The sequence below is a fragment of the Colius striatus genome, chromosome W (genome assembly GCF_028858725.1).
Source record: "Colius striatus isolate bColStr4 chromosome W, bColStr4.1.hap1, whole genome shotgun sequence".
Classification (NCBI taxonomy): Eukaryota; Metazoa; Chordata; class Aves; order Coliiformes; family Coliidae; genus Colius; species Colius striatus.
The window spans coordinates 6,941,796-6,964,131 of NC_084789.1; the positions used below are offsets into that span (position 1 = coordinate 6,941,796).

At 41.1% G+C, this 22,336-nt stretch overlaps 1 pseudogene; it reads right to left on the bottom strand.

Annotated features, from left to right (window-relative positions):
* LOC133628593 (E3 ubiquitin-protein ligase UHRF2-like) overlaps window positions 1-22,336 on the bottom strand; it is a 203,514-nt pseudogene that overhangs the window by 110,063 nt on the left and 71,115 nt on the right.

Sequence of the window (22,336 nt, forward strand, 5' to 3'; positions counted from 1 at the left end):
GAGGTACTCCAGGTACCAGACAGAGATTCCCCTGCAGTCCATGGTGAAGACCATGATGAGGCAGTTCATCCACCTGCAGCTCATGGAGGTCCACGGTGGAGCAGATATCCACCTGCAGCTTGGGAAGGACCCTATACCAGAGCAGGTGAATGCCTAAAGGAAGCTGTGATGCTGTGGGAAGCCTGTGCTAGAGCGGACTCCTGGTAGGACCTATGGACAGAAAGGAGCCCACACTGGAGCAGGTTTGGTGGCAGGACTTGTGAACCTGTAGGGGACCTAGGCTGGAGCAGAGAAAGTCTGTGAGGAGTCCTCCCCCTGAGGAGGAAGGAGTGTCAGAGAAAATCTGTAATGAACTGACCACAGTCTTCATTCCCTGTCCTCCTGTGCTACTAGGAGGCAGAGACCTGGGAAGAAGAGAGGGGTGAGGGAAAAGTATTTTAAGATTCAATATTTATTTCTCATTACCCTACTCTTATTAATTGGTAACAAATTCAACTAATTCTCCCCAAATTGAGTCTGTTCTGTCCATGTTGGTAATTGCTGGGTCATCTCCCTGTCCTTATCTTGACTCATGAGCCTTTTTAAATATTTTCTCTTGTCTGTCTTGCTGAGGAGGGGGAGTAATAGAGCAATTTTGGTGGGCACCTGCCATCCAGTGAGGGTCAACCCACCACAGTCTCTTTGGGTGCCAAAACCCAGAACACAAGGAGTTTGAGAGAAGGATAGTAACTGAGAGCGCTAACAGGCAAAACATGGGCTGACCAACGTTAGAGGGCAGAATGATCATGAGTAATTTTGGTGGTTGTAATCGTGGTAAAGGGATGAGGGAGGGATTGTGTGTAAATTGTCCACTTTTGTGGACACCTAGACTACTTGCACTGGTATAAATGCATTAAAGGTGGCTGGATTTGCTTTGGTGAGCACTTGAGGTGGCTGGACTTATGGCCCTTGCCTTTAAAGAGGGTTGGGGAGCATTCCTCATATCCGGGATCTTGGCTTCTGGCAAACAGAAAACTTCCCTGGACTGTATATCAGGCCGGCTGATGGATGTGCCTCAGTGCCTCACAGTAGTCACCTACTACTAGCTCTTTCCACTTCCTTTTGCAGATTTTAATATGTGCTGCTGCTGTGGTTTCTCTCTATGTCTTGCTCGTTGTCTGCTACCAAGACTCTGTTGCTAGTTGATACATACAAAGAAATGGGGGGAGTGATATCCTGCTGCCACGAGTCATCAGAGATCATGGTGCCTCCTTCTCCAAGGTGCTGTCTGCTTGCTGTTGACACTCTTTGGTAGTTCTCAGAGGTCAGTGCCATGGGACCCTAGTATTTCTTCTTTCAAAGTCTCAAATAATACTGTATCTATTTCTTGTTCCTCCTCCCTAATACAGCATAACTTGCTGATTTCTTCCTTCAGCTGCTCCACCCACTGAGTGACTCACCTGAGTGACTCCACCACAGTATGCCTTGCACAGATGAAGCTTGTATCCCCCTCCATCCAAAAGTGTGGGGTACAGACTTTACAGCCCTCCACATGGACAGCAGCCTCCCTGATAGCCAGCCAGCCAGAGCTTCCTGCCTCCACTCATCATAAGCTAGCCTGGCTAGGTAACTGATTCATGTCTGCTGCAGAATTCAGCCCTTTCTAGGGCTCTGCCACCATGCTTCTGTTGACCCCAAAGCGCTGCCTAATAAGCCCTTCTAATTCCCTGGAAACCTCAAGCTGCTGGGTAGTTTTGCCCAGACACCAGTTAGCTGGGGGGACCATCCAGGCAGCAGCTTAAGCCTGGAGGTGAGCAGAGCAGGCAACAGCCTGACAACTGGCAGAGTGCACTGCCATTCTCACATGTTGTTGTGGTTTGGCTCAGCTAGCACAGCAGCACCACGACAGTCTCTTGCTTAGTGCCCCCATTCACCCCCACCCTTGTTAGGATGGCAGAGGCCCCAGCGAAATGGGAGTAAAAAGATAAGCAAGGTTGTTGTGGATTGAGACAAGGGCAGGGAGGGCTCGCTGCCAATTACGGTTCCAGGCAAAACAGACTCCACTACTCAGAGAGAAAAGTAGGAAAGTTTATTCTACAAGAAACAGAATGGAATAAAAGCAAAAAAGGGAGTAGGATGATGAGAAAATTCCAACCAGCACTTTAAGACCTCCCTCCCCATCCCTCCTTTCTTCCCAGGCCCAGCTCGCTGTTCCCGATATCTCTACCTACTCCCCCCTCAACAGCTTAGCAGGGCAGGGAATGGGGGATGTGGTCAGTCTCTCACAGATGGGCTCTGCCGCTTCTCTCTTCTTAGATGAGGACGAGTCCTGGCATTCTTCTCCTGCTCCAACATGGGGTTCCTCCCCTCGCTAGATGAGGGGAGAGCAGCGGATGTCATCTACCTTGACTTCAGCAAGGCTTTTGACACTGTCTCCCATAACATTCTCATCAGAAAGCTCAAGCATTGTGGCTTGAATGAGTGGACAATGAGGTGGATCGAGAGCTGGTTGAATGACAGAGCCCAGAGGGTGGTGATCAATGGCACGGAATCGAGTTGGAGGCCAGCTCAAGAGGGACAGAGAACTTCTGGAGAGAGTCCAGCGCAGGGCCACCAAGATGATCGGGGGACTGGAACATCTTTCATATGAGGAAAGGCTGTGGGAACTTTGGCTGTTTATTCTAGAAAAGACGAGACTGAGGGGGGATTTTATTAATATTTACAGATCTATAAATGGTGGGTATCAGGATGTTGGGACATCCCTTTTTTCTATAGTAGCTAGCAACAGGACAAGGGGTAATGGGATGAAGCTGGAACCCAAAAAGTTCCACTTAAATAGAAGAAAAAACTATTTCACTGTGAGTGTGATGAAGCAGTGGAACAGGCTGCCCAGAGGGGTTATGGTGTCTCCTTCCTTGGAGGTCTTCAAGACCTGCCTGGACATGTTCCTATGTGACCTGATCTAGGTGGACCTGCTTCTGCAGGGGAGTTGGACTAGATAATCTCTAAAGGTCCCTTCCAACCCCTACCATTCTATGATTCTATGAATGCTTCCAGTTCATTTCAGTACAGAACAAGGTAGGCTAAACCATCCTCATGGTAACAAAAGAATTATTCCTTCAAAAGCAGTAATGAAGATTTTTCTATGTAACACAAAAGTCTCTTATAAAAAGGTCTTAAGAAAAATCTAATGCTATGCATACGGTAAAAACCATAATACCTTGTAAATACCATCATATCTGTTGCCTTCTTCTGGGGCATATTTGCTGATCTGTCATCCTTTTGAACTGCGCACTACTCTGACTGGCTTACCAGCTCTCCAATTCTTAGACTCTCCTCCATTTTTATCATCCAATGGGGCATCACAGTTAAGGGCCAATGCCCTGAAAATCACATTAAATACCTTCATAAAATAGATTGCTTCATACAACATACTATTGAGAATCAGTGTGACAAGATCAAGTTTGCCTTATCCAATTATGTTTATGAAGCAGAAGAAGAATTTGCAGTGAACTCTTCAGTAGACTGCAATACTGATGGAAGCACTAAGATCATCTCTACCATGTGTGAGAAAAGGAATACAATATATTTAGTCCCAAATGTTTGCAATAAAAACTCAGCTAATATAGTAAAAGGAAACAAATCTCTTCAGGTTGAATATTTTTTAATTTCAAAAAATAAATATTTCTCAAGTAACATGGAAGAATTTGTTAAATTTTTTGACAATAGACAATTATATCTCTGATTATTCCACAGTACTGCATATTTTTAGGGTTTTAAAGTGTGCATGAATTGATAAACATTACAAGAAAGTAACATGGAAAAAAGTACATAGTAACTCTCCAAAAGTGTATCTGTAACACATTACTCTCCCTGGTCCATTAAATACCTAAGTTTAGGAGTTAAATGCCATGAACTAATTCAGAGACAAACAAACCATAATGCTCTTCCTTTCTATGTATTTTGATCTAGAAGAATATAGATGGATCATCAAAGATTCAGAAAATAATAAGTATCACTAAACACCACAAAAATGTTCTTCCTTGTTTAGTTGCAGCATCTCCCACATCACGTTAGGTTTAAGAATGGATGTGAATAAGAATTTTTATACATGAGGGTGGGGAAATATTTTTTTTGTCAGGAAATGAAAATCTTTATGTGTAAAACTTTATCCTTCCAAAAGGAATGCGGGGGAAAAAAATCTCATGGAGAGAGCTGTAATTTCGTAGAGGTATATTATAGCAATGTAGAGGAACAATAAGCAACAGTATTTATATTTGTCTAAATTTAGTTATTTGGATCTCCATAAAATTGATGAGCAGAAATAGGCTGCAGCTTGATCTGGGTCTCTCCTAAAGCAGTCACTTTTATCCCCTATATAGGAGTCCTATTCTAGACACTTGGAGTAAGATAGTATGAATCTCTCACTGATAACAGTCCAAATAGAAAATATTTTTATAGCCATATACTGATTTGAGTGTGGATGGCTGTCCTGGTTTCAGCTGGGATAGTTAGTTTTCTTCCTAGTAGCTAGTACAAGGCTCTGTTGTGTTGTGCTGTAAACAGTGTTGATAACAGGGATATTTTGATTGTTTGCATGCACGGGGTCAAGGACTCCTCACACTGTCCTGCCAGCAAGAAGCTGGGAGGGAGCATGGCCAGGACAGCTGACCCCATCTAGCCAAAGGGCTATTCCATACCATAGAATGTCATGGCCAGTATATAAAGTGGGGGGAGCTGGCAGGGAGGGGAAGACTGCTTGGGCATCAGTCAGCAGGTGGTGAGCAATTACATTGTGCATCACTTGGTTTAGGATATTTTCCCCTTAGCTTTTATTTATCTCTCTGTTATATTTATTTTCATTAGTCATATATTATTATTGTTGTTGTTATATTTTATTTCATTTATTTAACTGCTCTTATCTCAACCCATGAGCTTTACTTTTTTTTCCTAATTCTACTTCCCCATCCCAATGGGATGGGAGGGAGGTGGGCAAGCAGCAGTGTTGTGCTTAGTTGATAGCTGGAGTTAAACCACAACAATGGACAACAGTCTCTGGAATCAGATTCAAACCCAACCATGGACCACAAAAGAAACAATGGCACTAAGAAAAATATGGCAATATCTACAGCCTGAAATATACAGAAAAGGAAGGAAAGATGAAGTAATGCAGGTTTTAAAAGTCTTTCTTTTATAGAGACAAAATAAGAAAACATTCATTCTGGACAAACAAAAAACCAATTCTGATTGTATTACATGCAACCATACTGTCTTCCTTCAGTCATAAGGGTTAAGAGCATTAGACCCAAAGCAAAGACTACCAGCAGCTGGTCAAAATGGATAACTGGTAACACCACGTTATACTACATGCACCTCAACTAGTATAAAGCAACCAGACACTCACTTTACTGATGGCTTTCACAACCATTTGATGAGAGGAGAGGAATGTCAAGGCTAAGGAGCCTAGGTTTTATTCCAGATTCCAATGAAAAGTTTGCTTTAATAAATAAAAGCCATTATAAACTTGCTGCCCAAATCTTTTTTTTTTTTTTTTTACTCTTCTTTCCACACTCTTGTTAAATTTATCTCCTCCTCTGTCAGTATCCCAGTCAGGCTTTTCTTCTTTCTCCTCTGTGTACCAGCACAGAGCCTGAAATAATGTCTCCCCACTCAGTTTTTGTGCTTGACAGAAGCACAGTACATTCAATGTCATATCTGTCAGAGAAAGTCTCAGTAGTAGCCACTGCATGGTTAGTTGCTTCATGCTCATGGTATACATTTAGAAATGTAAAGGTATTGATAGTTCCTTGAGTTTAGGCAAGCTATTTACAGAACATAAATATAATTTAAGTAAATGTCTAATTTATTTTTTAAAAACCTTTGTTTTTTCTTCAGTCAATTGTTTTTGCCTGCAATTTGGAAAAAAAATAGGCCAACTTTCATCAGGGACATCAAAACACATAACCTAAAGGCAAAATAATAATAATTCCTTGTTCTTCCTACAAAGTATGAAAGCATTAAAGGCTATAAAAAATATGTAAGATTTATTTTAGTATGGGAAAATGAATATACTTTTTTCATACCTAACTTTTATAAATTGTTAAACTATTTAAGATGAAACATTATAAGAACAATTTCAGGCAAACAGCCAGCACAGAAAATTTCAGCTTAAGAGGTTTAAGTCTGGCAAACTTCTAATCAACTGAAAACCAATTCTTTTTATAAGAAGTGTTGGACAATTTCAACAAGATACAAAGCTGCCATCTGAACCTGTAATATAGCAATATATTTTCATCAGTTACAAATAATTCTTTAAATCAACATTGCACGATGTCTGATGAAATGTTTTTTGAACAGCAGAAGCACCACTATTAACAGAAGATGTACAAGAGGGAAAAAAAATTGCAAAATATAATTTTTAAATTAAAGGAATAAAACTCTCTGGTTTGGAATTTTTTTTAAATTAATCTTAGAAACTTACCTGTTCATGTGCGTTAATGTTTGATCAAATGAATGTTCTCCAATTCTTTTATTTCCAGAAAGATCTCTACCTCCACTCCCAGTGTAAGTGAATTCATCTCCTCGATCCTATGTAAGAAAATTATCCTCCATTTTAGCATTCCATATTAAAGCATCTGACATGAAAACCTGCTCCCTCATTGGTTCTGTTTACTCAAACAAGAACAATTGTATGAGATAAAGAAAAACGTGCTCAGTTTTAACATCATTCTCCTTTCAGAGTAACCATGATAGCAAAAAACTACTGTATCAGATGAAACATATTAATCAGAAAGTGATTACAAAAAAATACACCTGCCTTAAAAAATCCTTTTAACTTCTCAATCATTACTTTTAGTCACAGAAATATTTCTAATAGAGAGAATGCATTCTAGCTAGTGTTTACTCATTCTCTAACTTCACAGCTTACAAGAAAATCTCATTTGGAAAATATGTAATACATCACTCAGAGGCCTCACTTCTTGTTCATGGGACTGAGCACCAATATGGCAAAACACTTTGTACTTAAGTACAACTACTTTACTTCAATAACACTATACTCATTTACTATAAAGTAAAAAACTTTCAGGGAAAAAAAAATCCAGAGGAAAAAGAGATGTCGAAGGTTCTTTTTTTTTTTTTTCATTTACAGAGGTTGCCCTGACTGCAATTTCAGTTGCTCTGAACTGCTAAGAGCTTAGAAGACTCATTCAGATGCAAATTTTATGAACTGACATAATTCTGTAGTCTATATTTACTAATGCCGCATTATGTGAAATTTAATTAAGAATGATTATTTGTTCCCTTAAAATAGACTTTAAAAATAATGAAAATACACATAGCACTATTATTTTTTCTTTAACTTGTCACAAATTCACAATACTCATAACAAATCCAAGTATTTTAGCAGACACAAATGCATTTATAATAATGTCTCTATTTTAAAATGCAAATATTTTACAAACCATGAAGCAATTATGTAAAATGAATACTTAAAAAATGTATAATTTTCATATGAAGTTTCAGAGCAAAAATCTAAATATAATGGTATACAGTTGTAAAATTCAGTCAATTTCTAACAACTAATAAATGTATGACATCAGCATGGAACCAATACCAATCCCATTGCAAGGTTATTACAGCTATTTTATGACTGGAAATAACAGAACAAAAGAAGTGTCATGACAGGGCCATAAAGTAATTACTGTTTAAACTGTGTAGAAAAATCATAGAATCATAGAATGGTAGAGTTGGAAGGGACCATTAGAGATCATCTAGTCCAACTCCCCTGCAGAAGCAGGTCCACCTAGATCAGGTCACATAGGAACATGTCCAGGCAGGTCTTGAAGACCTCCAAGGAAGGAGACACCATAACCCCTCTGGGCAGCCTGTTCCACTGCTCCATCACCCTCACAGTGAAATAGTTTTTTCTTCTATTTAAATGGAACTTTGTGTGTTCCAGCTTCATCCCATTACCCCTTGTCCTGTTGCTAGCTACTATAGAAAAAAGGGATGCCCCAACCTCCTACACCCATCTTTGTGGAGTCATTAATATTTGTTATAAATATTTTAATTAATTTTATCTCATTTTATCTCATTTTAATTAATGAGATCCCCCCTCAGTCTTCTCTTTCCTAGACTAAACAACCCCAGTTCCCTCAGCCTTTCCTCATATGAAAGATGTTCCAGTCCCCTGATCATCTTGGTGGCCCTGTGCTGGACTCTCTCCAAGCACTTCCCTGTCACTCTTGAGCTGAGGAGCCCAGAACTGGACACAGTACTCCAGGTGAGGCCTCACCAGGGCAGAGTAGAGGGGGAGAAGAACCTCACTTGACCTGCTGGCTACACTCTCCTTGATGCATCCCAGGATGCCATTGGCCTTCTTGGCCACGAGGGCACATTGCTGGCTCATATTTAGTTTATTATCAATCAGGACTCCCAGGTCTCTCTCTGCAGAGCTGCTCTTCAGCAGTTCGACCCCCAGCCTGTACTGGTGCATGGGGTTGTTCCTTCCCAGATGCAGGACTCTACACTTGTTGAACCTGATGAATTTCCTCTCTGTCCAAAATCTTAATAAATTCAGCCACAGAGCTACTATTTATCTTTCATTTTTATTTAGATACAACAAAGATGAAATGACTAGAAAGTAAAAAAAAAATGGTTTGGAAAAAACACTGAAAGTAAAATATTTAAGGAAATTATAATAAACAGAAATTGGGAGGTGTTTTTACCTCTTCTACAGCACTGTTGAAACAAGTATTGGAATTTCTCAATATTTAAAAGGATGTTATATAAGACCTAGAGGGAAAAAAACAAAGAAATGAACAAGACCAGAGAAACTCAGAAGAGAAAAAGAGTATAGTTTGTTTAGTTTAGCAAAATAGATTATAGTCAAGTACCTTAATGAAGATACCTTCATGAATATGAATACAAAAATATTTTTCCAGCAGACAGACATAAATCAAGAAGAAATGGATAGAGGCTTAATTAAAAAAATGTGAATGAAAGACATATTTAACTATATTTATAATTTAGAGGCCTTCAAAGTAAAATTAGATGACTCTAGAAGATATTCATTAGTCAAAGCTATATTTTAGCTATTAAGCATAAGAAAGAGACAAGATAGATGTAAAGCCTGGGCATACATACTTGCTTGTCCTACATCCCTTTAGTGCTCTACATGTGAATGAGCAAAATGCTACAGATTTGGTGCAAACTGGAAATCCAGGAGATGAAAAGTGAGGAACAAATGAAATGCTATGTTTTTAGCAGAACCTTAAGCACTTGAACCTTAACCATCTCAGTGGGGGTAGGGGATGGAGATCCATGCAGCAGCAAAGATGAAAGGTTTGTTGATATGTTAGAAACCATGGAAGCACCTGAGAATGGTCACATGGGAATTAGGGCTTCTCCCCTCAAAAAGGTGACAGGATCAATAGCCCAACTGTAGTGCATCTACACCAATGCACACAGCATGGGCAACAAACAGGAAGAGCTGGAAGCAATTGTGCAGCTGGAAAACTATGATGAAATTACAATCATGGAAACATGGTGGGATGACTCACACAACTTGAGTGCTGGGTAAAATCTCTCTGGATGGCCAGGCCCAGTTGGTGGCCAGCCACAAGTGGTGTTCGCCAGGGCTTAATGTTGGGGCCAGTTCTGTTTGATATCTTTATCAGTGATCTGAACAAGGAGATCGAGTGCACCCTTAGTAAGTTTGCTGATGACACTCAGTTGTGTGGGAGTGTTGATTTGCTTGAGAGTAGGAAGACTCTTCAAAGAGATCTGGACTGGCTGGATCAATAGCCTGAGGTCAATTGTATGAGGTATAACAAGGTTCAGTGCCGGGTCCAGCATTTGGGTTGCAACAACCCTATGCAATGCTACAAACTTGGGGAAGAGTGGCTGGAAAGCTGTCCAGTGGAAAAGGACCTGAGGGTATTGGTCGACAGCTGGTTGAATATGAGCCAGCAGTGTGCCCAGGTGGCCAAGGCCAACAGCATCCTGGCTTGAATCAGAAATAGTGGGACCAGCAGGGCCAAGGAAGTGATTGTCCCCCTATTCTCTCCTGTCCTTGGTTTGGCTGGGATAGGGCTTTTTTTGTGGAGAAAAAATGAGGGAGCATGGACATGGATCCTGGGGTATAATGTTAGGCCTGATGGGACAAGGCAATCTGAGTTCTAGTTATATGAATTTAATGCACAATCAAGACCAGAGTCAGAGCCATGGTTAAAGCAGTTGCTGTCACGTAGTCAACATAGACAGCAGGCCGCTTTCTGTTCCCTCAAGGTCGGACTGCTTTCAGCTAACGAGCTAACAGCTCAAGGTGGAAAATAACTTCGGAGAAAAACAAGATGGAAAAATGTGAGGGAGCTTGCTTATCGCAGAAACCGCAAGTAGGATTAACATAAGAATGTAATCTATTAGCTGCTGTTGCTGAGCTAGCTTTGAAGCTGCTGTGTATATAAGTTAGAGCCTGCTCTCAATAAAGAAGAAGATTTCTGCTATCACTCACATTGAGTAGGACTGATTTCTTCCTACCCAGCTGAGAATCGGACCCTAGGTTGATCGCCGCATGAAGTAGGCTTGGAGCTGGTTTTTCAGGCTTCGAGCCTGGGTTTTTCAGGCTTCGAGCCTGGGTTTTTCAGACTTAGAGTCTGGTTTCAGGCTTCGAGCCTGGTTTGCAGACTTTGAGTCTGGTTTTTCAGGCCAAGAGCCGAAAACTTCGCGGCATATGGCGCCCGAACAGGGACCATCACTGGGTGTTACCGGGTAAGGAGCCTGCCTGCAGGGAGTTGAGACTTGAAAATCCGGAGGCAGAGGCAGTCGTCGGAGGAGGAAGCCTGCCGGATCCCAAGCAGAGGTTGCTGTACCTGGGAGAGTGACTACAGGTTGCGGTGAGACGAGGAGCCGGCAACATGGATAAGGGAGGCAGCACTCTCACTTTTACATCGCTTTTTAGAAAAGCGGGGGGTGGACTTAAAACTGACCGATTTATCTGGTCTACTTGTACATGGTAATTGTAAAGGCTTTTTTAAAGACTCTGAGAAATATTTTGATGAGGAGGAGTGGAGAGCATATGGGACTTGTCTTTGGGACTTGGTTATAGACGAAGATAAGACTGCTCAGAAACTGATGAAACAGTGGAGAGAAGTAATTAACTGTTTGAAAAAGTATAAGTTGGAAAAGGATTTGGCTGCTGCTGTAACTCAGCGGCTTGATATGCCTGAGACTGTAGCCGAGCCAACAGCTGGACTGTTTGGTATCGGGACTAATTATATCTCATCTCCCTTTTCTGGTGAGTGGCAAGAAATTGGAAACCTTCTCTGGGAAGCCACTATTAGTGGTGATAAGGACAATAGTAAGATCAGTAAAAATTTAGGTCTCGTTTGGGGAGACGTGCTAAATACTTTAAAAGAAATGCAAGCAGAACAGCCTGTGGCCACGGCTGCAGCCCAGGCGTTGACCGTTGCGCCGAGGCTGAAGGAGACAGACAAGGGAACGGACAGGCTCCTGCAGGAAGTATTAAAGAAACTAGAGCGACAAGAGACCATAGAGACACAGCCTGTCGCCACTGAAAGCCAGCCCGGTGCCCAGCCCGTCGCTGAGCGGGGCGTGCTGAGAAAAAAAAAAAAAAAAAAAAAGTTCTTCTCTACACAAGAGTTTTTACAAAGTCAGAGAGGCGAAGGGGCTTCGGAGCAGAGCCCCCGCGGGAGAGCTGCTTCCCATTCAGAGCCTGTGATAAATGAAGTATCCCCGAGCAGGATTCCGGTTGAGTTTAGGAATTTATTGGATGAATAAGAGCAAGCAAACAGCTCTGGGTGCACTGAGAGCCTCTGCTCTATCAGGACGCACACCCATCACATCCCGAGTTCACATTAAGTAGGATAGGCCTTATACGTATTCATGACTTTTCCTCGAAGGGGCTGAAAAATGTTAATCATTTCTGGGAAAGCGTCCTCTGCTTCTCGCGCATGCTTTGTTCCATCTCGGGGGTCTTTTTCACCCTCTTTAGGTGGTCGTCGGAGGAAGTCAGTAGTCTTCCTCATGGTGTCCCCCAGGCGACCTCCATGTGTATATCTCTGCAAAACTGGTTCAAGCTAATCTCCCCAAAACATCTGCCAAGCTGCTGTTACAAGAAGCAGAAACACCCTCCTTATCAAAACCTGGTTCAAGCTAGTCTTCCAGGACACCTGTCAAGCTGCCGTTACGAAAAGCAAGAACAAGTTACACAAGAACAAATAAAGTTACCAAAAATTATCATCCATATTCGTTGATCCACATTGACACGAATCAAGGGAACACATTTCACAATCCCCCATTTTCTTTTTGATACTATTGATTCGTGTTTTAGCTTCTAACTGAGTTAATACTTGTTTGATCTATATCAATTTTGAGTCTTCCTTTAATTTTAATATCATCAAAGGGTTGGTTTTACCGCTTGTTGCTTTTTCAGGTTCTATGGGCATAGCAGTAATTTGCATACCTTGGATTATAGAGTGGATCAGTCTAATCAAACACGGGATCATACAAGGTAAAAACAATAAGCTTAATATTGAACACAGTATCATAAATCCTAATTTCTTCCACCAAACACCGCCAAATAAATTATCCCACCAGTCATTCTTCAAAATTGAGTCCCATCGTTGTACAGGTACATGTGCGACTCATTTAATTTCATCTGCAATCTTTGTAATTGTATCCCCATGATCATCAATTTCTATACAACATTCAGATGTATTAAATTTTCCACACACGCCTCCTTCTGCTGCCAGTAGATAATCCAAGGCGAGCCGATTCTGATACACGGCTGCTCGAGTTTGAGATAATTGTTTTGCTACTAATTCTAAAGCCCAAGCAGTTTGATTAGTAATTATTTCAACTACTGCTTGTAACCGAATGATGCAGTTTAGCATGTAGATAGGAGTTCTATAACCCCAACTTCCATCTTGTGCCCATGTAGCTGGGTCATAATAATTAATGATTCGTTCAGGGGGCCATTCATTATCTTTCCACTTTTGTGCTCCCCCTATTAATATACTTCTCTTTCTTCGGTTCAGGGTCTCATACAAAGGTATTCCCAAATGATTATTTTTCATTTTTGGCAGCAAGAAAAAAGCGGGTTGGATCATTCCAATGGTACAGCTACCTCTCCATCTCTTTGGTAATTCGTTATATGCTCTTTGCCCACATATCCAAAATAGCCCATCAGGAGACTTCCAATTGCTATTTGTTTTTCTAGGGTTTTCCCAAAAGGACTTCAAATCCCTAATTTCTTCAAATGGGTTTGCATTCATTTTGTTTTTCCAACACTGAGTTTGATTGCCAGGGCAGTTGGTAGTCCAATACCCATCGGGTGACTTTGGCCACCAGGTACTACTTGTTGAGTTAGTGGTCAAGATCATTTTGCAAGGTGTATGTCCAACATATTGTGTAAAATCACTGCTATTTCTAGATATACAAAACTGGCCTATTACTTCATGACTTAGCACCCATCCTTCAGGTCTGTTTGTGCTGGATTTATGGGTGTTGTTCCATTCCAATAATTGTTGGGGTTCCACACTCTCTCCTCTCCATGGCCACTGCTCAGTCATCTGAGACCCTCCACATATCCAACAAGAGGATACATTCAATTCTGTAGCTATTTTCTGCATCAAATCTACAAATAAATTCTGTCCTTTAGTTGGTAAATCCCATGTGCTCATCCTTTCTTTGAGTTTTTCATATAATGATTTTGAAGTTGAAGGAGGTCGTTTGCGATTTGTTTTTAATCTTTGTGTAACATTCTTTACTAATTCTTCTTTAAATCTATCTTGTTGTCCTCCTCCATCTGAATACCCCCACATTCCTCCTTGAGTGAAACATATATTTCTCTCCCTTGGGACAAGTTCCATAGCCATAGACTACTCTTCCTGTCTTGTCGCCAAGATTCTCAGCTACCCAAAGAGTCAATCCCGCTGTTTGGCATTTTTCCAATTGAGTTATTTTATAACACCCAGCATTTATGTGGGTATGATAGGCCAGAGTTGACACCGTTTGTTTCCCATATGCCACTTGTTGGTAGCATTTGGAGCACGAATCGGCTGAAACTCCATGTAGGATTAGGTTGATCCATACAAACAAAATTAAACCCCACCTTTTTACTCCTCTGCCTCCACCGCCTACTGGGGTGCTTCCAGCAGCGGGGTTATTCATCTTCACGGCAGCAGGGGTATTCTTCAGGGGTCTCATATGGATCATGCTAGATGAGACTCATATGGTTTTTGCCAAACTTCAGTATTAAAGGGGTTTCCTAGTTTATTTAGTTCAGTTTCTAACACGTGGCCTAACAATCCTTTAAACTTGTGTGGAGTTTCTCCCTACCTTATTGTAATAGCACTTTATCTTCAAAGTGTGCTTAGGTGTTGAGGGAGGGAATTTTTCGCAAAATGATCTTACCACCACTCTCAGTTACCATCACAAAGTCTCCTTTGTTGCGTGCTCTTTCAAGATCGTCTGAAGGTCAATTTAGTCTCTCCAGGCTCAGATGCGACTTTCCATTCTTTCACTGGACCTTTTACTCGTGAAACGTGGGTCCATCCCTTTTCAGCAGTTCTCACAGCCGTCTCTGTAGCTAATAAAACAAGAAAAGGTCCCTCCCAGAGAGGAGATAAGGTTTCTTCCTTCCATGCTTTTATTAGAACTTTATCTCCTGGTTCTAATTAGTGAATTGCAAATCCAAGCGGTGGAGTCTGGGCTAACATCCCAATTTCCCTTAATTCTTTTAATCTTTTTCCAATGGTTACCACATATTTCTGGATAGTTTGATCCTCAATTACATTGTTCTCTAGAGGCATCCCTTGGGAATAGGGCATGCCATATAACATTTCATATGGTGATAATCCAGTTTCACTGTGGGGTTTAGTTCTTATATTCAAAAGTGCCAATGGCAAGCACTTTGTCCAAGACATTTGGGTCTCAATCATCAATTTAGCTAGCTGTTGTTTTATTGTTTGATTCATCCTTTCTACTTTTCCTGAACTCTGTGGGTGCCAGGGAGTATGGTATTCCCACTGGATACCTAGTGATTGGCATAATAATTTTATTACTTTAGAAGTAAAGTGCGTGCCTTGGTCTGAGTCTATGTACTGGATTATCCCATATCTAGGTACTAAGTGTTCTAATAAAATTTTTATTACCATCTGTGCCGTGGCTCGTGCCACAGGGTAAGCCTCTACCCATTGTGTTAAGTGATCCACTATTACTAGTAAGTATTTTACCCTTCCCACCTTGGGTAATTCTGTAAAATAAACTTGTACTCTTTCAAAAAGGTCTATAAGCTGTTTTTCTTCCTCCGGTTGCTACTTGTCGAAATATTTTCTTATTTATCTTTTGACACGTTAAGCAACCCCGTGTAATTTGCTTTGTTATTTCAAAGATTCCAATACAGCCAAATTGTTTAAGAAAATGATCACTTAATGCTTTTGTACCCCAATGCGTTTGTGCATATAAGCGTTCCATAATGTGTCTAGCAAGGGCTTTTGACAACATTTCTTGCCCATCAGGTAACATCCATTTCCCTTGTTCTAATTTGGCCCCTATTTTCTCCAACTTATTTAATTCCTCAGGGGTAAATTTCTTTTCTCTTTGTTCTTGTTCCTTTTCATTGTTGCCTCTCTTAGTTTGTACTACACAGACTTTAATCGTCTGAGCCCTGAGAGCTGCTTCCTGAGCTTCCTTATCTGCTAAGTTATTTCCTCTAGTTCGGTAATCTAATCCTTTTTGGTGTCCTCTTACATGTACTATGGCTATTTTCTTTGGTTCCCTTAGAGCTTTTAGGATTTTTATTATTAATTCTTGATGTATTAAATTCTTCCCTTGGGTATTAATTAAGCCTCTTTCTTCCCAAATTTTTCCAAAAGTGTGTACTATCCCATATGCATATTTAGAGTCCGTGAATATAGTCCCGCTCTTTCCTTTCAATAATTCTAAGGCCCTATAAAGGGCATACAACTCACAAGCTTGAGCTGACCATGTTGGGCTCACGGGTCCTGACTCTACTATGTCTAACCCTTTATTTATTATTGCATACCCCGATTTTCTCTTTCCCCCCACCATTCGAGAAGATCCGTCGATGAACAGTATTTCCCCTTCTTTTAGTTCAGTATCTCTTAAGTCAGGTCTAACTTTTGTTTGGGTCTCAATTATTTCTAAACAATTGTGTTGTAGTACCTCTAATGGTTCTCCAAATAAAAATTGTGCTGGGCTCTGTGCAGATGTTACTTTTAATTCTAGGTCAGGGGAATCTATTAATATTGCTTCATATTTTAAAATCCGACTATCCGTTAACCATTTTTCTGCTTTTTGTTGTAAAACTGTCCTAACATTATGTGGGGTGTACACCTTTAAGGGTGCACTTAAGGTAATTTTCCTGGCTTCCTCTATTAATAAAGCCGTCGCGACTAGGGCTTGGAGACAAGCAGGCCATTCTCTGCTTACTGGGTCAAGTAGTTTAGAGCAATATCCCACAGGCTTTTTGGTTCCTGCCCAGTCCTGAGTGAGGACTCCATACGCTGTTTGATTTGAGGTATTTACAAAAAGATAAAAAGGTTTCTCTAAGTCTGGGAGACTCAGTGCAGGTGCTTGTATTAATGCACTTTTTATTTCCTCAAATCTCTGGTCATCTTCTGCAAGCCACTTAAGTTGGTTGTTAGTTAATTTGTTATATAAAAATTTTACTTTCTCACTATAATTTTCAAGCCATGGTCTGCAGTATCCTAACAATCCTAATATCTGCCGAATTTCTTTTTTTGTTTTTGGTGATCTTAAAGATAAAATCCCAGATACTCGTTCAGGGTCTAATTTTTTTTCTTCCTCTATTTAGCCAATGTCCTAGGTATTTTACTTCTTGTTCTACCAATTGTAATTTTGACTGGGACACTTTCAATCCTCTCTCTCCCAAAAAGTTTAACAACTTTATGGTAGCCTTTCGAGTCTCTTCCTCAGTTTCCCCTGCCACTAATAGATCATCTACATACTGCAATAATTTAATTTCTTTGGGTATTAAAAAATCCTGCAAAATTCTTTCTAAAGTTTGTCCAAATAAATTTGGTGATTCCGTAAACCCCTGTGGCAGCACAGTCCATCTTAGTTGTTGCTTTCGTCCTGTCTCAGGATCCTCCCATTCAAAAGCAAAATAATCTCTGGACCCCTCGTCCAAAGGACAAGCCCAAAATGCATCTTTTAAATCTATCACACTATACCAAGTATATTTTGGAGAAATATGACTCAATAGAGTATAAGGATTTGCCACCACAGGGAATTTAGTGATGGTTCGCTGATTTACAGCCCTTAGATCTTGTACCATTCTATATGATCCATCTGGTTTCTTTACAGGGAGGATAGGTGTATTATGGGGTGACATACAGGGTTCCAAAGTCCCCTGTTCTAAAAGTCTGTCAACCACTGGTTTTAACCCCTTCCGACCTTCCAGGGATATGGGGTATTGTTTGATTCTTATTGGACGATGTGGGTCTATTATTTGAACACTTATGGGGTCCATTTGTATTTTTCCAGTTTCTCCCTCTTTATACCATACTAAGGGATTAATATTTTTCTCATCTTCTTGTGTTAGGGGATATAACTTAATCTGTAACTTGTCCCCTTGACTCTGGATGCTTAGATTTAATTTCAGGATCAGATCTCTCCCCAGTAAATTCTATTCTGCTTCAGGGAGTAACAACAAATCATTAAGGTAAATTTTCTTCTCTGATTCTATTTCTACATCTTTTAAAATGGGCACTTTAAAGAGTTCTCCTTTTGCCCCAATTACTGAAATATAATTTTTCTCTTTTTCTATCCCTTTTGGGAGCTTTTGGATGGTTGACTTTTCAGCACCCGTATCGACTAAAAATAAAACTTCTTCCTTATGGGGACCTATTAGTAATTTTATCAAGGGCTCTGTTGATGTTGACGTCCCCAACAAATATAGCCCCTGACTCCCCTATTCCTCTTTAAACATTTTTTCATCTTGTTCCCGTTTTCTACAATTCTTCTGAATATGCCCCTTCTTGTTACAGTAGTAACAGACGGGAATACCAGACCTCTCTCTAGAAGGTCGTTCCTGGGGTGTCATCTCTATTTTCTTTTTCCCTTTCTCCCCAGATGAGATTTCAGTTTCCTTACTCTCTCTTATGGCTGCTACAAAAATTTTTGCTTTTGCTTTTTGCTTTTCTTCGTTCCTCCTTATGTAGACTTTTTGAGCTTCTCTAAGTAATTCCTCTAACCCTCTATTTTGCCAGTCTTCTAATTTTTCCAATTTTCTTCTTATATCCCCCCACGATTTTGCTACAAATTGTGTTCTAAGGAGTGCAGTCCCAGCCACTGTATTTGGATCTATTCCAGAATACATTTGTAAACTTTTTCTTAACCTTTCTAACCATTCTGTTGGTGATTCGTTTTTCCCTTGTTCCTCATTAAATGCTTTATTAATGTTTTGTCCTCGGGGGACCGCTTCTCTTATCCCTTGGATAATTAATGTTCTCAGGTCTCTCATGTTCTGCCTCCCTTGGGGTTGTTGGTGATCCCAGTGAGGGTCCATATTTGGCCATTTATGATCCCCAGGAGGTCCAGCCTGATTTTGTCTTTCCCAAATTCTCATTCCAGCTTGTCTAATCACACCCCTTTCCTCAGCAGTAAATAAGATCCCTAAAATGGATTGTATTTCTTCCCAGGTATAAGTATTGGGGCCTAAGAATTGGTCTAATTTTTCAGCTACCCCAAGGGGATCATCTAGTAGGGTCCCCATTTCTTTCTTAAAATTTCTTACATCTGTGGTATTTAAAGGGACTGCCACAAACCCAATGCCTCCCTGATTACCTCCGAGGGGTAGCTGATCGTAAGGGATATAGAGAAGCTCCCTCAGATGTGGCAGTCCTACTTCTCGTACATGCAGCCGGAGGTAGATATAATTCCGGTGCTGTTGGTGGTGGAGGCAGGGGCAACGGTGGTGCTGGTGGAGGTACTACGGCCACTATAGGGGGAGCCGCCACCGGAGGTGGATTGTTAGGATACGGAGGCGGTAAGTTATCCAGTGGCTCCCATTTATCATCTTTTTCCTTTACTTTTCCATTTTTATCCCCTTCTTCTTCCTCAAACTTTTCATCTGCTTTCAATGTAAGTATTGAGGCCGGAAAAGGACGTGAAGTCCTCATCCATAATCCTGCATAATCACTTTCCTCCTGACAAGCAGGTTCCTTTGAATTAACGTATATATTTAAGGCCTGGCAAATCCAGTCCTCAAAAGATCCAAAAACAGGCCAAAAGATATGTGGCTTTAAAGGTTTCTTTGGCCATTCAATCATACAATATTGGACTAATTTTAATTTACTTTTTCCTTTTCTGGGGCCCCTTTCATTCCAATTCCTAATCATTATTCCTAATGGACTTTCTGATGGTATGTCTGGTAATTTGCTCCCTTTCTTTAGGTCCTGGGTCTTTGACTTTTTCTGACCCATCTAGGAATTTTACTGTGGCAATTCGTGCAGCCCTTGGTTACCAGTAAGAGTGTCTTGCAGGGGGTTTAGGACCTATCACCCACCCACAAATACTATAGGAATCGCTTTGGTCCTTCACCGGCCAAGTCCCTCGCGGGAGATTGGAATCGCGGTTAGAAGACCTCCACACTCGCTTCGGAACCAGGTTCCGTCTCAATCACACTCTTACACACACAGGCAACCGATAACCCACCCAACCGAACGGGATACACCTTAAATACTTACAACTCCGTCGTCTTCGTTTGGATCTTCACGCGCAGAATTATGGGCAAAATAAACTGCTGCAGCCGGCAAGGGAGCTCATAAAAATCAAATTCTTTGCTTGCCCCTATTCAGGTTCAGGCTGTTGTTAGTCCTGACCCGACCTGATCAGGAGCCACCAAATGGTGGGGCGCCCCTCCTAAATCAAGTCAGAATTCAGGAACCAAGACCCTCCCGGACGAGCCCCCAATTGTGATAAATGAAGTATCCCCGAGCAGGATTATGGTTGAGTTTAGGAATTTATTGGATGAATAAGAGTAAGCAACCTATTTCAGGAGTATTCTCATCATAGCCAGATGAATAGCCAGAGACTTTTTCTTTCCCTTGGGAAGAGGGATAAGGCAAAAACCAAAAGCCTCTTCTAATATGTTTCCTGAAGTCTTCATCCCACCCATTGCCTCCAGAGATAGTACATATTAAAAAAAAAGGGATTTCTTATGGAAAATGGGTGTCAGAATAATTTTGAATTAAGTATGACATGCAAGATTTCAGGCTAAAAGGGTCAACAGCAGAGATTTTACCCCTTAGCAACAGTTTTCAGTTTCTCCCCTTAATAGAATTTGCAGTAAAACAGCTGAATACTAAACAAATTCCTTGAATCTTGTCTGACTTTGGTGCTAATGTGAGAACTACCATCAATACAGATATTAGAGAACAGCAAAGCAAATTAATTTTCTAATGTAAAATTGCAGTGTTAGTGTAAATTATTCATTGATTTTAAACACAAGTACTCATTTGAGAAAGTTAATGTCTTTTGTGATATTTTGATTTATCCCTACCATATTTGAAGAACTTTTCTGTGAAGCAAACTAAAATAAATACTTCAAAAACATAATTATATTCTGAAAAAGTACTTCTGTAGCCCTTAATCTTTAAATTACTTTTCAGGTAAATGATATTCTCTTAGACAGGGGAAGTTTTAAAAATAATTTCTACAAACTCAAGATCTCTGAACCATACTTTATTGTTACTGGATCAGCCAGTATGAGCAAGAATAAAAGTTAGGATTTAATCTTTTTAAGGATTCATAGAACCATTGAATGGTAGAGATTGGAAGAGACCTCTAGAGATCTTCTAGTCCAACTGCCCTGCTAAAGCAAGTTCACCTAAATCAGGTCACGCAGGAACATGTCCAGGTGGGTTTTGAAAACCTCCAGAGAAGGAGACTCTGCAACCTCCCTGGGCAGCCTGTTCCAGTGCTCCATCATCCTTACAGTAAAGATTTTCCTTGTGTTTAAGTGGAACCTTTTATGTTCCAGCTTATGTCCATTACTCCTAGTCCCATCACTGGACACCATGGAAAAAAAGATTTTTCCTTCATCCTTTTGACATATACCTTTTAAATACTTGTAAGTATTAATGAGGTTCCCCCCTAGTCTTTACTTTTCTAGGACAAACAGCCCCAGATCCCACAGCCTTTCTTAATAAGCAAGATATTCCAGTCCCCTGATCATCTTGGTGGCCCTGTGCTGGACTCACTCTACAAGTTCCCTGTCTCTCTTGAGCTGGAGAGCTCAGAACTGGACACAGTACTCTAGATGAGGCCTCACCAGGGCAGAGTAGAGGGGGAAGGGAACCTCCCTTGACCTGCTGGCAACACTTTTTGAGATTGCATTGATGGAATAGATCAAATAGATCCCTGTACTTCCAAGTGCTGATTGCTAACAGGAATATAAGTGAAGAAATTTGTTTTTCTCAGAAAATTAAGCAAATAAGACTTATAGTGTAGGGTGTAGATATTACAAGAATTATAATTTGTATATAGTTATTTAATAATGGCTATGTATTAACTACATACTATATAATATATTGTCCTGTCCTGGTTTAGGCCCATCAGGGAACAAAGACCACGATTAACCTCGAGTACCGAAGAGGCTGAGAATTGCTCAAGGGCAGGGAGGGCTTAATTGCCGCTTAAGGTTCAGGACAAAACAGACCAGGCCACTCGGTTTGGGGAAGAAAACAGAAAATAATTTAATGCAACATCAACTAAAACATACCCCCAAAAAACCCAAAACATAACCAAAACAAAACAACACAGAGTAATACATCAATGAAGAGTCCAACCAGCCTTTTTAAGAACATCTTCTTGCCACCCCTCCCCTCTTCCCGGGATCAGAGCCCTGATCCCAGGGTTTTTACCTTGCCCCCCCCGAACGGTTCGAGGGGGCAGACAGTGGAGGTCTCAGTCAGTCTGCTCCCCATAGCTTCTGCCGTTTATCCCTCCTCAGGACGGGTGAACTCCACACCAGTCCTCCCTGCAAGTCCGTGGGGTAACTCACACGCATGGCAGCCCTGCACGGGCTGCTCCGACGCGCACCCATTCCAAAGGCTGCAACTCCTCTCTGCCTCTCGTGTGGGGCTGCTCTGCGACGTGCAGGCTCTCCAACACGGCCTGGGCCATGGCCGTCTCCCCACACAGTCCCTCGCCCATCCGGGCTCACTCACATGGAGCTGCTGGTAACTCTCAGTCCTGCCAGGGGTCTCCATAGATTGCAGGGGCACAGTTTGCATTCTCGCCACGGCTTGCAGAAGGGTCTCCGGTCTACTGCTTCTCCTTC